General features: G+C 43.9%; 1 protein-coding gene across 2 annotated transcripts in view; it reads left to right on the top strand.

Moving 5' to 3' along the window:
* GRM8 (glutamate metabotropic receptor 8) overlaps positions 1-14,424 on the top strand; it is a 2,054,171-nt gene that overhangs the window by 36,277 nt on the left and 2,003,470 nt on the right. The window lies entirely within an intron of this gene.

The following is a 14,424-nucleotide window of genomic DNA, read 5'->3' as shown; positions in this document are numbered from 1 at the left end:
CTCCATAAATGTCACTAACAGGACTATTTACATTTATAACTTATCATTGTCTAACACATGGTCCTTTCTGGGTGAGGATGAAACTGTTCTCCTCTGGTCCCCTGGGATGTTCATCAGATCATTGGCAAAAATTTCTAATAATTCTTCAGTTATTATGGCACCTCTACACACAGAGGAATTGTTCATAATTGAGACTCCTACTTTTTCTGAATGAACAGTAAATTCAAAATGTAAAATTGCACAAAATGGTCAAATACTTTATAGCATAGAAGTTTGATAGTACCTTGAATAGCAAATGTATGAAGTCTTCAGGTTTATAAAGATTAGGAAGGCTAATTAAGATTAAATGCACAGTCATTTTTTTTATAACTGAACAGCAGATCATTAATTTTTAATTGGTTGTAACTAGAGATGAATAGATGTTTTTATTCATTTGTCAAGAGATATTTTTCTATTATATTCACTAAATAAATGATATTGAACAGCATCAACTTGGAGATTGTTCGTAGTATGATGGCACTAGTCTTTTTACTACAAAAAAAGGCCTGTATTAACAGTACACGCCTAAGAGAACGTTGGCCTAGAGCAATATTGTTAAGAGGAACAACTATTAAAGGGACACTGTCACCTGAATTTGGAGGGAACAATCTTCAGCCATGGAGGCGGGGTTTGGGGGTTTTTGATTCACCCTTTCCTTACCCGCTGGCTGCATGCTGGCTGCAATATTGGATTGAAGTTCATTCTCTGTCCTCCATAGTACATGCCTGCACAAGGCAAGATTGCCTTGTGCAGGCATGTACTACGGAGGACAGAGAATGAACTTCAATCCAATATTGCAGCCAGCATGCAGCCAGCGGGTAAGGAAAGGGTGAATCAAAAACCCCCAAACCCCGCCTCCATGGCTGAAGATTGTTCCCTCCAAATTCAGGTGACAGTGTCCCTTTAACATTTTCCTGTTAATGTTCTTCTGCCGTTTTTGTCTCTCATCCTATCAGGAAGGAATGGAGGATGTCATACATCCGCACGACCTGCGTACCTAATGTTAAAGATAGATACGTAGGCCGCATGCGGACGTGGGTGGAGCTGAGCAGTGGAGGTGCGGCAGTGGGCGTGGCTTCACAGTGGAAATCCGCAGCCCTCCGAGGCTCAGCAAAACGCTAGTGTGAAACTAGCCTAAAACTGGAATGTTAAACTGGCAAAGTGCTGTCGTCATCCTTGTTAATATGATCAGGAGGCATACTTCTGACACATGTGCTTTCTGAGATTTTGCAAAAAACTTGCTGGTGTCAGTAAAAATGAGTGTTAGTGTCCTGGAGTCAGCCAGTCACCCTGGGGTCCAGAATGTTTCTACCTGTTTTAGCTGTAATTACTGAGGATAACCACAATGACCCCAGTAACAGCTACAATGCTCTCCAAATGCCACCAAAATGCTAATCAAGCTGTTGTCCAATGTCCCCACACAAGTGTAAAAATGCTGCCACCTTTGTTGTCTCCAACCCCAGCCGTTGGTGTGGAGCAATGGTTATTAATCACAACCAAACAAATATATGAAAGCAGGCACTAATTATGCGATCCCAGCTATATTCACATACTGTAAGCTAAAAAGATTTTGTGGTTTGGTTGCCCATTGCATAATGAAATAATATGTAATGTTCTAAGATATTTCTGTGTCTTATTACACTCAAGATCTTTGTGAATGACAACAGTTTTTCTTATATCTGAAGACTGAAAAACTAAACAGGCCTAAGCATACTCAAAGGTGATAGGTACAGCTCCAGGAAGTTATTCAAAGTTGTCCCCAGTCTAGAAAGTGCACTTTGAGTGTCAGAACTTACAGTGGCTTTAGAAAATATTCACCCTACTTGGCATTTTTAGTGTTTTTTGATACCTCACAACTTGGAGGAAAACTGCTCCAGCTCCTTCAAGTTCGATGGTTTCTCCGGTGTACAGCAATCTTCAAGTCTGACAACAGATTCTGAGTTGGATTAAGGTCTGGGCTATGATTAGGCCACTCCAAAACATATCCACATTTCCTCTTAAACCACTCTAATGTTGCATTAGCAATATGCTTTGAGTCATTGTCTTGTTGTAAGGTGAACCTCCATCCCAGTTTCAATTAACTGACAAACTTAAACATTTTTGCTCAGGAATATCCCTGTATTTCACATCATCCATCTTCCCCTCAACTTGGACCATTTTCCCTGACCTGCTGCCAGAAAACATCCCCACAGCATGATGCTGACCCACCATGTTTCACTGTGGGGATAGTGTTTTGGTGGTGATGAGCTATGTTGGTTTAGCACCAGATATAGCGTTTACCTTGGTAACCAAAAGGTTACATTTTGCTCTCATCTGACCACAGCTCCTTCCTTAATACAGTAGGGGAGGCTTCCACATGTCTTTTGGCAAACTCAAAAAGAGCCTTACACTTTTTGTGTGTAAGTAAAGGCTTTTTTCTACCCACACTTCCATAAAGCCCACATCTATGGAGTGTTCGGCTTATTGTGGTCATATAGACAGATAGTTCAGTCTCTGCTTGGGAACTCTGTAGCTTCTTCAGGGTTACCTATGGTTTTTGTGCTGCATCGCTGATTAGTGCCCCTCTGCTCAGGCAGAGAGTTTTGGTGAGCGGTCCTCTCTTGGCACGATTTTTGAGGTATCATGGTCTTTCCATTTGATAATAATGGATTTGATTGTACTATGGGGGATTATAAGAGATTGGGATATTATCTTCTAACCCAATCCTAATTTGTACTTCTCAACAGCTTTGTCTCTGACTTGTTTGGAGATCTCCTTGGTCTTCATGGTGTTGTTTGATTAGTGGTGCCTCCAAGCCTATATATTTCTCAATTTACTTCACCAACTTAGACTATTTAGTGCTGATGCATCACACACCAATCGAAACACAACAATATATAAACACAGGTTTTAATGTATCAAAATAGGTAAAAAGCTATGGGGTGAATACTTTTTCAAGCCACTGTAAATTCCTGGCTTAGACCAGGTTGTCAAAAGCATAATTCAGGGTAGTATACTTAACACAATGCTCAGACTAACTGCGGGTCGCCCAACCCGAACTTACAGGCTTATAGATTCACAGGAGACTGTAAGACTGTGTCAGGAGACCCACCACCAGAACGGGCATCGCAGTCCATGTACCGACTTGGAAAAATGCTTGTGTGATCTTGGGCAACCGAGTGCAGTCCAGTGTTTTACATGCACCTATAGACTTGAATGGGTGCGCATGATCTGATTTGCGGAATCATTCGCAGCATGCTGCAATTTTTCCACAGACAGTTTTCATCTGTAGAAAAAAAATGCCGATTTACACTGCCACGTAGTATAACAATGGTCAGAGTGCTACTCGAATAATAGCACTCATCCTATTTAAATGTCTGTATAAGCAATCCCTAATAGTGAGAGACGTTGCAGAATTGGCTGGATTGGATACAATTGTTTCATCTCTTATCTTTGAGGACTTTCCATATAAATTAAGGCCCACACCCACTGACAGCAAAAAAGCTTAAGCCCTTCACAACTTTTGACATACCTATACGTCATAGTTGGCTATGGGTTCCTGACCATTGATGTATAGGTAAGTCATGGCGATCGTGCGTTTATACAGGCACATTAGTGATACCGTGCGATTGCCACTGGGAGCTCTGCTTATGTGATAGCTGAACCCTGGCTGTCACAGTCAGGATCGGTGCCAGCACTGCCCCTGGCTGTTTAACCCCTAAATCAAGACTGTAGAGCCTAAGGCCCATGGGGCATTTATGGCCCCCGATGACCTTTTATCCGGCTCCTGGGAATCAGCCAGCATCAGGAAACACTTTGTAAGTGGAGTTAGAACTTAATTTGTATGGCCCCTGAAGGATGGTATAAATATCCAAATGGCCCCTGGCAGAAAAAAAGATTTGCCACCCCTGCCCTAAATGCTGCAGTCAATATAGTTTGCAACATATAGGAGCCTTGTAGAGGGACGGAGTTCCTCCCATATGATAGTCACACCCCCACAATATCATTGCGAGGACCCTATCATTGTCATTGTAACCCGAAGTCATAATGATGACCTCCAGGTCTGCCAGCAACGATGGCCAGCTAAGACCATGCCAAGTGCATGGTCTAAGAGGATTCTCTCAGTGTAACACTGACATGTATAATACACTGTAATTCTGAGAGTTAAAAATGATCACTACGCCTCTAGATGAATTCCTCAAGAAGTGTAGTTTCCAAAATGAGGTCACTTGTGGGGGTTCCTGCTGTTCTGGCATGTCAGGGGCTCCTCAAATTTGACATGACATCCACAGTCTATTGAGCTCACTAATTCAATTGGTGCTCCTCCCCTTCCAAGCGCTGCCATGTGCCCATATGGGGTATCGGCATACTCAAGAGAAATTAAACAACAATTTTGTGGTTCATATATTTTTCTTTTTTTTTTTGCAAATGCAGAGTGTATTGTGTTTTTCCGATAGTGTTCCCTAAAGAACATTAAGAAACAATGTGCCAAATACTCAAAATTCATGAGAGTTTTACAAGCAACAAAATTGCAGAATAAAAGGATGTGTGAAGGAAGTATAATGTAGTTTAATGTCCGTTTATAAGCCTCCATTGTTATAGCCCACCTAAATGACCCGTGGGCAAGGAGCAATATTGATCCTTAATAATAAATGCTCTTGATCCCCATTCTTTCTCCATCTCTGATGTTTGTAGATTTCAGATTATACTATTGTTGTTTTTGCCCATTTTGTATCACTTTTGCATAGAATAAAATAATAATTGTTAGCAATGTCTTCAGTTTTTATGCAAGGGCATCTCTTAACCCCTTAACGCCCAAGGTGGTTTTCTCGTTAATGATCAGACTAATATTTACATTTCTAACCAATGTCATTTTATGAGGTATTAACTCTGGAATGGTTCAGCAGATCACACTGATTTTGAGATTTTTTTGTGTGACTTATTGTACTTCATGATAATGGTAAAATTTCTTCAATATGACTTGCGTTTATTTGTAAAAAAAAAAAAAACCCTGAAATTTGGCCAAAATGTGGAAAATTTAGCAATTTCTAAACTTAAAATTCTTATGCCCTTAAATCAGAGAAATATATGCTCCTTATACACTCCTAAATATTTATATTTCATCACCATCATTGAATTATTCAATCACCAGATCGATAGACATGATAATGATATGCAAATGATGGAAAAAATGGAAACAACATTTTCAAAACATTTTGCCCAGATATACACACAATTACATGCCTTGGCATGCTTTCAATGAGGTTATTAATGGGCACACATGATGATTTTGGTGCCAAAGTGCATTCAGTGTGATAGAGCTTTCGTCAGACAGCCATAATATCTCAGTGATAGCAGCCAAGGGGTGTAAGTGCGTGTATATCTGCTCATGGCGCTGATACTTGATACTGAATAAATGTTTGCATAATTGGACTATGATTAACATCTCTAAAGATCTTGTGATTTCCATAATTCTACAACTTTCCTTCTTGGTATTGGAATTTATTTGTTGAGGAATTTATATGGTAAAACATTAAAGCACTACTCCAGAGTGATGCTTCTAATGTATGTTCTCCGCCCCTAGTATTAGGTCGGGGTCACACACTTGGTATAAAAAAAATCTGATTTTGTCTGCTGAGAATCGCACAAATGTTCTCCTTATGGTGATCCGTATCTCATCCGTATGCAATGCCAGGATGCGTTTTTTTCTCAAAAAGTATCTGTGTGTCATCCGTATGTCATCCGTATGGTGAGATTTTCTCACACAAATAATGGCTGAGCCTTTCCTGTCACCTGCCCAATGCCTGAGAATTTCTCGCAAGTCACACTGATGGTCCGTGTGCTGTGCAATTTTTTCTCGCACCCATAGACTTGCATTGGCGTTTCTCAGCTGAGATACGCAGACAATCGCAGCATGCTGCGATTTCACTCGCATGTGTAATACGGACGAGAAAAAAACATGATGAGAGCTGCCCTATAGATTACCATTGGTCCGAGTGCTATGCAATTTTTTCTCGCTTAACACTCATCTGTATTACGTTGTAATGTGACTCCGGCCTTATACTTACCAGCCACCATCTTCATCTGTTATAGGCACCGCTCTGGTCATCTTCTGCAGGTTGTAACTCTCTGGCTCGCTCCAGTGTATTTTGGCAATCCAGAAGTCACTGCTCAATGTAAGTCTAGGAGAGCTTCGTTCTGGCTCTCATAGACTTATATGGAGAGCTTCTGACCTTTACTTCTGACAGTAGGTCAGTCAGAAGTTACGATCACAAGATGGTGCCGTGGGGCAAGAGAGGTACTGATAGAAGGTGAAGTGTTATGAAAGGTAATTCAGTACCACAATGGACATAGAGGTCAGCGCACATACAATGACCTGGCAATAACCCAAAAAAACAAGAATGAGCTCTGAGACGTGGGAACTCTGTTGACCGCAATCCCTAATCCTCTCCAACCACACTAAAGGCAGCCGTGGATTGCGCCTAACGCTCCCTATGCAACTCGGCACGGCCTGAGAAACTAGCTAGCCTGAAGATAGAAAATAAGCCTACATTGCCTCAGAGAAATATCCCCAAAGGAAAAGGCAGCCCCCCACATATAATGACTGTGAGTTAAGATGAAAAGACAAACGTAGAGATGAAATAGATTTAGCAAAGCGAGGCCCAACTTTCTGAACAGAGCGAGGATAGGAAAGTTAACTTTGTGGTCAACACAAAACCCTACAAAAACCACACAAAGGGGCAAAAAGACCCTCCGTACCAAACTAATGGCACGGAGGTACACGCTCTGCGTCCCAGAGCTTCCAGCAAGCAGGAAAAAACAAATAGACAAGCTGGACAGAAAAAAACAGCAAACAAATAGCAAAGAATAACTTAGCTATGCAGAGCAGCAGGCCACAGGAACGATCCAGGAGGAGACAGGTCCAATACTAGAACATTGACTGGAGGCCAGGATCAAAGCACTAGGTGGAGTTAAATAGAGCAGCACCTAACGACTTCACCATATCACCTGAGGAAGGAAACTCAGAAGCCGCAGTACCACTTTCCTCCACCAACGGAAGCTCACAGAGAGAATCAGCCGAAGTACCACTTGTGACCACAAGAGGGAGCTCTGCCACAGAATTCACAACAGTACCCCCCCTTGAGGAGGGGTCACCGAACCCTCACCAGAGCTCCCAGGACGACCAGGATGAGCCATATGAAAGGCACGAACAAGATCGGGAGCATGGACATCAGAGGCAAAGACCCAGGAATTATCTTCCTGAGCATAACCCTTCCACTTAACCAGATACTGGAGTTTCCGTCTAGAAACACGAGAATCCAAAATCTTCTCCACAATGTACTCCAACTCGCCCTCCACCAAAACCGGGGCAGGAGGATCAACAGATGGAACCACGGGTGCCACGTATCTCCGCAACAATGACCTATGGAATACGTTATGTATGGAAAAAGAATCTGGAAGGGTCAGACGAAAAGACACAGGATTAAGAACCTCAGAAATCCTATATGGACCAATAAAACGAGGTTTAAACTTAGGAGAGGAAACCTTCATAGGAATATGACGAGAAGATAACCAAACCAAGTCCCCAACCCGAAGTCGGGGACCCACACAGCGTCTGCGATTAGTGAAACGTTGAGCCTTCTCCTGGCACAAGGTCAAATTATCCACTACATGAGTCCAAATCTGCTGCAACCTGTCCACCACAGTATCCACACCAGGACAGTCCGAAGACTCAACCTGCCCTGAAGAGAAACGAGGATGGAACCCAGAGTTGCAGAAAAACGGTGAAACCAAGGTAGCCGAGCTGGCCCGATTATTAAGGGCGAACTCAGCCAAAGGCAAAAAGGACACCCAGTCATCCTGATCAGCAGAAACAAAGCATCTCAGATATGTTTCCAAGGTCTGATTGGTTCGTTCGGTCTGGCCATTAGTCTGAGGATGGAAAGCCGAGGAAAAAGACAAGTCAATGCCCATCCTACCACAAAAGGCTCGCCAAAACCTCGAAACAAACTGGGAACCTCTGTCAGAAACGATGTTCTCTGGAATGCCATGTAAACGAACCACATGCTGGAAGAACAATGGCACCAAATCAGAGGAGGAAGGCAATTTAGACAAGGGTACCAAATGGACCATCTTAGAGAAGCGATCACAGACCACTCAAATGACTGACATCTTTTGAGAGACGGGAAGATCTGAAATAAAATCCATAGAGATATGTGTCCAAGGTCTCATCGGGACCGGCAAGGGCAAAAGCAACCCACTGGCACGAGAACAGCAGGGCTTAGCCCGAGCACAAATCCCACAGGACTGCACAAAAGCACGCACATCCCGCGACAGAGATGGCCACCAAAAGGATCTAGCCACTAACTCTCTGGTACCAAAGATTCCAGGATGACCAGCCAACACCGAACAATGAACCTCAGAGATAACTCTATTCGTCCACCTATCAGGGACAAACAGTTTCTCCGCTGGGCAACGATCAGGTTTATCAGCCTGAAATTTTTGCAGCACCCGCCGCAAATCAGGGGAGATGGCAGACACAATTACTCCCTTTTTGAGGATACCCGCCGGCTCAGATACACCCGGAGAGTCGGGCACAAAACTCCTAGACAGAGCATCCGCCTTCACATTTTTAGAGCCCGGAAGATATGAAATCACAAAGTCAAAACGGGCAAAAAACAACGACCAACGAGCTTGTCTAGGATTCAACCGCTTGGCGGACTCGAGATAAGTCAAGTTCTTATGATCAGTCAAGACCACCACGCGATGCTTAGCTCCTTCAAGCCAATGACGCCACTCCTCGAATGCCCATTTCATGGCAACTCTCGATTGCCCACATCATAATTTCGCTCAGCAGGCGAAAACTTCCTGGAAAAGAAGGCGCATGGTTTCATCACCGAGCAATCAGAACTTCTCTGCGACAAAACAGCCCCTGCTCCAATCTCAGAAGCATCAACCTCGACCTGGAACGGAAGCGAAACATCTGGTTGACACAACACAGGGGCAGAAGAAAAACGACACTTCAACTCTTGAAAAGCTTCCACAGCAGCAGAAGACCAATTGACCACATCAGCACCTTTCTTGGTCAAATCGGTCAATGGTTTAGCAATACTAGAAAAATTGCAGATGAAGCGACGATAAAAATTAGCAAAGCCCAGGAACTTTTGCAGACTTTTCAAAGATGTCGGCTGAGTCCAATTATGGATGGCTTGGACCTTAACAGGGTCCATCTCAATAGTAGAAGGGGAAAAGATGAACCCCAAAAATGAAACCTTCTGGACACCAAAGAGACACTTTGATCCCTTCACAAACAAAGAATTAGCACGCAGGACCTGAAACACCGTTCTGACCTGCTTCACATGAGACTCCCAATCATCTGAGAAGATCAAAATGTCATCTAAGTACACAATCAGGAATTTATCCAGGTACTCTCGGAAGATGTCATGCATAAAGGACTGAAACACTGATGGAGCATTGGCAAGTCCGAATGGCATTACTAGATACTCAAAATGGCCCTCGGGCGTATTAAATGCAGTTTTCCACTCATCGCCTCGCTTAATACGCACAAGATTATACGCACCACGAAGATCTATCTTGGTGAACCAACTAGCCCCCTTAATGCGAGCAAACAAATCAGATAATAATGGCAAAGGGTACTGAAATTTAACCGTGATCTTATTTAGAAGGCGGTAATCTATACAAGGTCTCAGTGAACCATCCTTCTTGGCTACAAAAAAGAACCCTGCTCCTAATGGCGACGATGACGGGCGAATATGCCCCTTCTCCAAAGACTCCTTCACATAACTCCGCATAGCGGCGTGCTCAGGCACAGATAAATTAAACAGTCGACCTTTTGGGAATTTACTACCAGGTATCAAATCGATAGCACAATCACAATCCCTATGCGGAGGTAGGGTATCGGACTTGGGCTCATCAAATAAATCCCGGTAATCAGACAAGAACTCAGGAACCTCAGAAGGGGTGGATGATGAAATAGTCAGAAATGGGACATCACCATGTACCCCCTGACAACCCCAGCTGTACACAGACATGGATTTCCAATCTAATACTGGATTATGTACTTGTAGCCATGGCAACCCCAACACGACCACATCATGCAGATTATGCAACACCAGAAAGCGAATAACCTCCTGATGTGCAGGAGCCATGCACATGGTCAGCTGGGTCCAGTACTGAGGCTTATTTTTGGCCAAAGGCGTAGCATCAATTCCTCTCAATGGAATAGGACACTGCAAGGGCTCCAAGAAAAACCCACAACGCCTAGCATACTCCAAGTCCATCAAATTCAGAGCAGCGCCTGAGTCCACAAATGCCATGACAGAATACGATGACAAAGAGCAGATCAAGGTAACGGACAGAAGAAATTTTGACTGTACCGTACCAATTAGGCTCATCGTACAGCAATCCGAGCGCCAGGAAAAACGCATCAATATTACTTAATGCAGGATGCCCTGGCGCAAGGGAAAATGCCCAGTCCTGAGGATCGCCACGCAAAAAAGAAATAACAATTCTCACTTGTTGAACTGGATCACCATAGGAGCAAGGTTTCAAGGCCAGAAACAGTTTGCAATTATTTTTGAAATTCACAAACTTGGCTCTATCACCATAAAACAAATCAGGAATAGGAATTCTTGGTTCTAACATAGGCTTCTGAACCACCAAATCTTGAATCTTTTGTACATTTATAACGAGATTATCCAATGAAGAGCACAGACCCTGAATATCCATGTCCACACCTGTGTCCTGAACTACCCAAATGTCTAGGGGAAAAAAAGGCAAAACACAGTGCAAAGAAAAAAAAATGGTCTCAGAACTTCTTTTTTCCCTCTATTGAGAATCATTAGTACTTTTGGCCTCCAGTACTGTTATGAAAGGTAATTCAGTACCACAATGGACATAGAGGTCAGGGCACATACAGTGACCTGGCAATAACCCAAAAAACAAGAATGAGCTCTGAGACGTGGGAACTCTGTTGACCGCAATCCCTAATCCTCTCCAACCACACTAAAGGCAGCTGTGGATTGCGCCTAACGCTCCCTATGCAACTCGGCACGGCCTGAGAAACTAGCTAGCCTGAAGATAGAAAATAAGCCTACCTTGCCTCAGAGAAATATCCCCAAAGGAAAAGGCAGCCCCCCACATATAATGACTGTGAGTTAAGATGAAAAGACAAACGTAGAGATGAAATAGATTTAGCAAAGCGAGGCCCAACTTTCTGAACAGAGCGATGATAGGAAAGGTAACTTTGCGGTCAACACAAAACCCTACAAAAACCACGCAAAGGGGCAAAAAGACCCTCCGTACCGAACTAACGGCACGGAGGTACACTCTCTGCGTCCCAGAGCTTCCAGCAAGCAGGAAAAAACAAATAGACAAGCTGGACAGAAAAAAACAGCAAACAAATAGCAAAGAATAACTTAGCTATGCAGAGCAGCAGGCCACAGGAACGATCCAGGAGGAGACAGGTCCAATACTAGAACATTGACTGGAGGCCAGGATCAAAGCACTAGGTGGAGTTAAATAGAGCAGCACCTAACGACTTCACCATATCACCTGAGGAAGGAAACTCAGAAGCCGCAGTACCACTTTCCTCCACCAAAGGAAGCTCACAGAGAGAATCAGCCGAAGTACCACTTGTGACCACAAGAGGGAGCTCTGCCACAGAATTCACAACAGTGAAGACAGCAGCTAGTAAGTATGAGAATATAGCCAGGGACTTTAGAGTAGCAGCACCACTCCAGCTCTAATATCTCAAAATGTGGGTGTGGTGATTTACGAAACAAAATTCTACTATTGACTCTTACAGATAACTGGATATACTGGATAGAAGAGGGATGACTTGGAGTAAAAGTTTAATTTTCCAAGTTTGATTTATAACAGTGACTGCATTCTTGATATAGTCTCCAAATGTACTGACACTGAAAGGATAAGGTTCATACAGAGCTGTTTTTGCCGAAGGGTAGCTGTTGGCCTATTTGACAGAAAGAAAATCTAAAACACTATATTGCGTATTATTATGTTATACATATTCTGCTGGTATAATGTAATGAATTTGAAGAGATGTAGGTACTTTTATTCTGCCGAGAGGATGATAGCTGGTGTGTAACTTAATCGAGATTTTTATAAATACTTTTTACGAGAATTTAGATCCTAAAATGGAAAAATCCTGAAGAAAAATAGTGTGTGGTTACCCCACAACCACCAGTAGCATTGCTTTAGTAAATAACACTTACAAAATTAATATTAGTTGGCATTATCATGGATAGACTTACAGGGAACCCTGTCCTCGGGGCCGAGAAAAAAGAAAGGGCAGACAAATCATTGGTGCAGCCTGTGCAACCAAGTGTTTAGAAGCCTACACCCACCTCCACAGCAGGTAGAATCATGCATTTTGAGGAGCCGTTAGATTGAAAAGGGACGATATACTGTTTTTGCTCAGGGGCCCTCTTCTGTCTATGCCCCTGATCCAATCAACATTCTGTCGATTTTGCTCACAACAATGTTACATATAAATAATAGTTCCATAAAATGGCGATATATAGTCACTTAAAATAGTATTGCCTTTCAATTTGCAAAGAATGTAATGTCAAAAACCAGTACCAATATTCCAAAGATAGCCCCATAAGGATCAAAGTACTACTATACTAGCCCCCTTGTTCAATCCAGGCATAATAACACTATAAAGTATTTATATAATACTATCAAAGTGTTCAAACAATATTCCTAAATATGGTAAATAAAAAATATCATATAGTGTAGACATAGTCTTGTTAACTAAGGCACAAATATTTTCCTCCTAAGCATTTAAAAAATGCTACAACATAAAGCGACCTTGAAGGGGTTGTCCAGCCTTAAGCTACAAGTCTGCATTTGCTCTATTGACTACAGACTTGTGAATTATCACATCGTACACTGTGTGCTGTGAGGATTCTCTGGTGATGGTGCAGGGAACGGGCTGGTGCAAGAGTGCAAGTATGTGATTTTAATACATGCAGTCATTGGCAGACTAGGTGAGCGCAACCTCACTGCTGGCAAATGCTTTGAGCAAGGCCAGACAAGTCTAGTCAGAATGTGGCTGGAAGTGTGCAAACCGAGCACTGGGAGGATTTACTAGTCTGCAGTCACATAGAGTGAGTGGAGACTTGTAGCGTAAGACTGGACAACTCCTTAAGTATGGTATCTAAGCACATGCTACACCGACACATCCACAGAAGGCATGCATCCATACTCCAGTGCATACATGCGTGAACGCACTAAACACAATGATTACCAGGGGTGTAACAACTGCGGTTGCAGGGGTTGCAGCTGTGACCGGGCCAGGAGTGCTTAGGGGCCCGCCCAGTTCAGCAAACAAGTAGCACTAGCCAGCTTCCCCAGCCTTCCAGCAGTGTGAGGCGAGTGGGCGTGTCTGTGAAGGACATCTGACCTAGGAGAAGGGCTGGGTGTGTCACTGAAGATTGACAGAGATGGACTGGGAAACAACAAAGCTGAGGAGCCTGCAGCAGCTGTCACAGAGTCCGGGTGAGGCGCGAAGGCAGCAGCTGGTGAGTCAAGTGCAGTTGCGGCTGTAAAATGCTGATGTGCGGCCAGTGTGCTGCTTACACCTGTCATTCACCTACCTCCACCTGCAGAGCTGTACAGCGCACACACACACACACCTGTTCTGTGTGCACAGGACCTGTGATGAGGTCACGGGAGGGGAGGAGTCAGAGGGTCACATGATCAGTGGCCTCAGTGTATGCAGGACTCTGCTGTGCTGATTGTCATGGTGCTGAATGAGGGGAAGTTTATATGTGGGGCAAGGAGGGGTTTTCAGTGTGGATGTAGCACAGCCGTGTGTGTACAAGGTGTACAGAGCGGAGCCGTGTATGTGTGTAGTGGAGCAATGTGTACAAGGTGTACGGAGCGGAGTCAGGTGTGTACAAAGTGTACAAAGCTGAGCCGAGTGTGAAAGAGGTGAGCGGAGTCGTGTAAGTATGGAGTGGTGCTGCGTGTTTACGAGGTGTACAAAGTGGAGCCGCGTGTGTATGGAGTGTACGGAGCGGAGTTGTGTGTGAGGTGCACGGAGTGGATCCGCGTGTGTATGAGGTGTACGGAGCAGATCCACGGGTTTAAGGAGCGGAGTCGTGTGTGTACAAGGTGTACGGAGCAGAGCCGTGTGTGTACGAGGTTCACGGAGCGAAGCTGCGTGTATACGGGCTGTAAATTTCCGAGTTGGGAAGAATGGTACACGGCTGTGGGCAGAGCCCAGCATGTGCACTGTGGGGGAGTATTGGGTGTACTCACCAGCGTCAGAATGTGCAGTGCGTATGCTCCGGAGCCAACCAGTACACCCAATACACCCCCACACTGCACAGGTCCGGAAATGACGCACTGCAGCGTCAT

This window comes from Ranitomeya imitator, chromosome 4 (assembly GCF_032444005.1).
Source record: "Ranitomeya imitator isolate aRanImi1 chromosome 4, aRanImi1.pri, whole genome shotgun sequence".
Taxonomy (NCBI): domain Eukaryota; kingdom Metazoa; phylum Chordata; class Amphibia; order Anura; family Dendrobatidae; genus Ranitomeya; species Ranitomeya imitator.
Note: the sequence above shows the minus strand (reverse complement) of the source record. Positions and strands in the feature narration are given on the sequence as shown.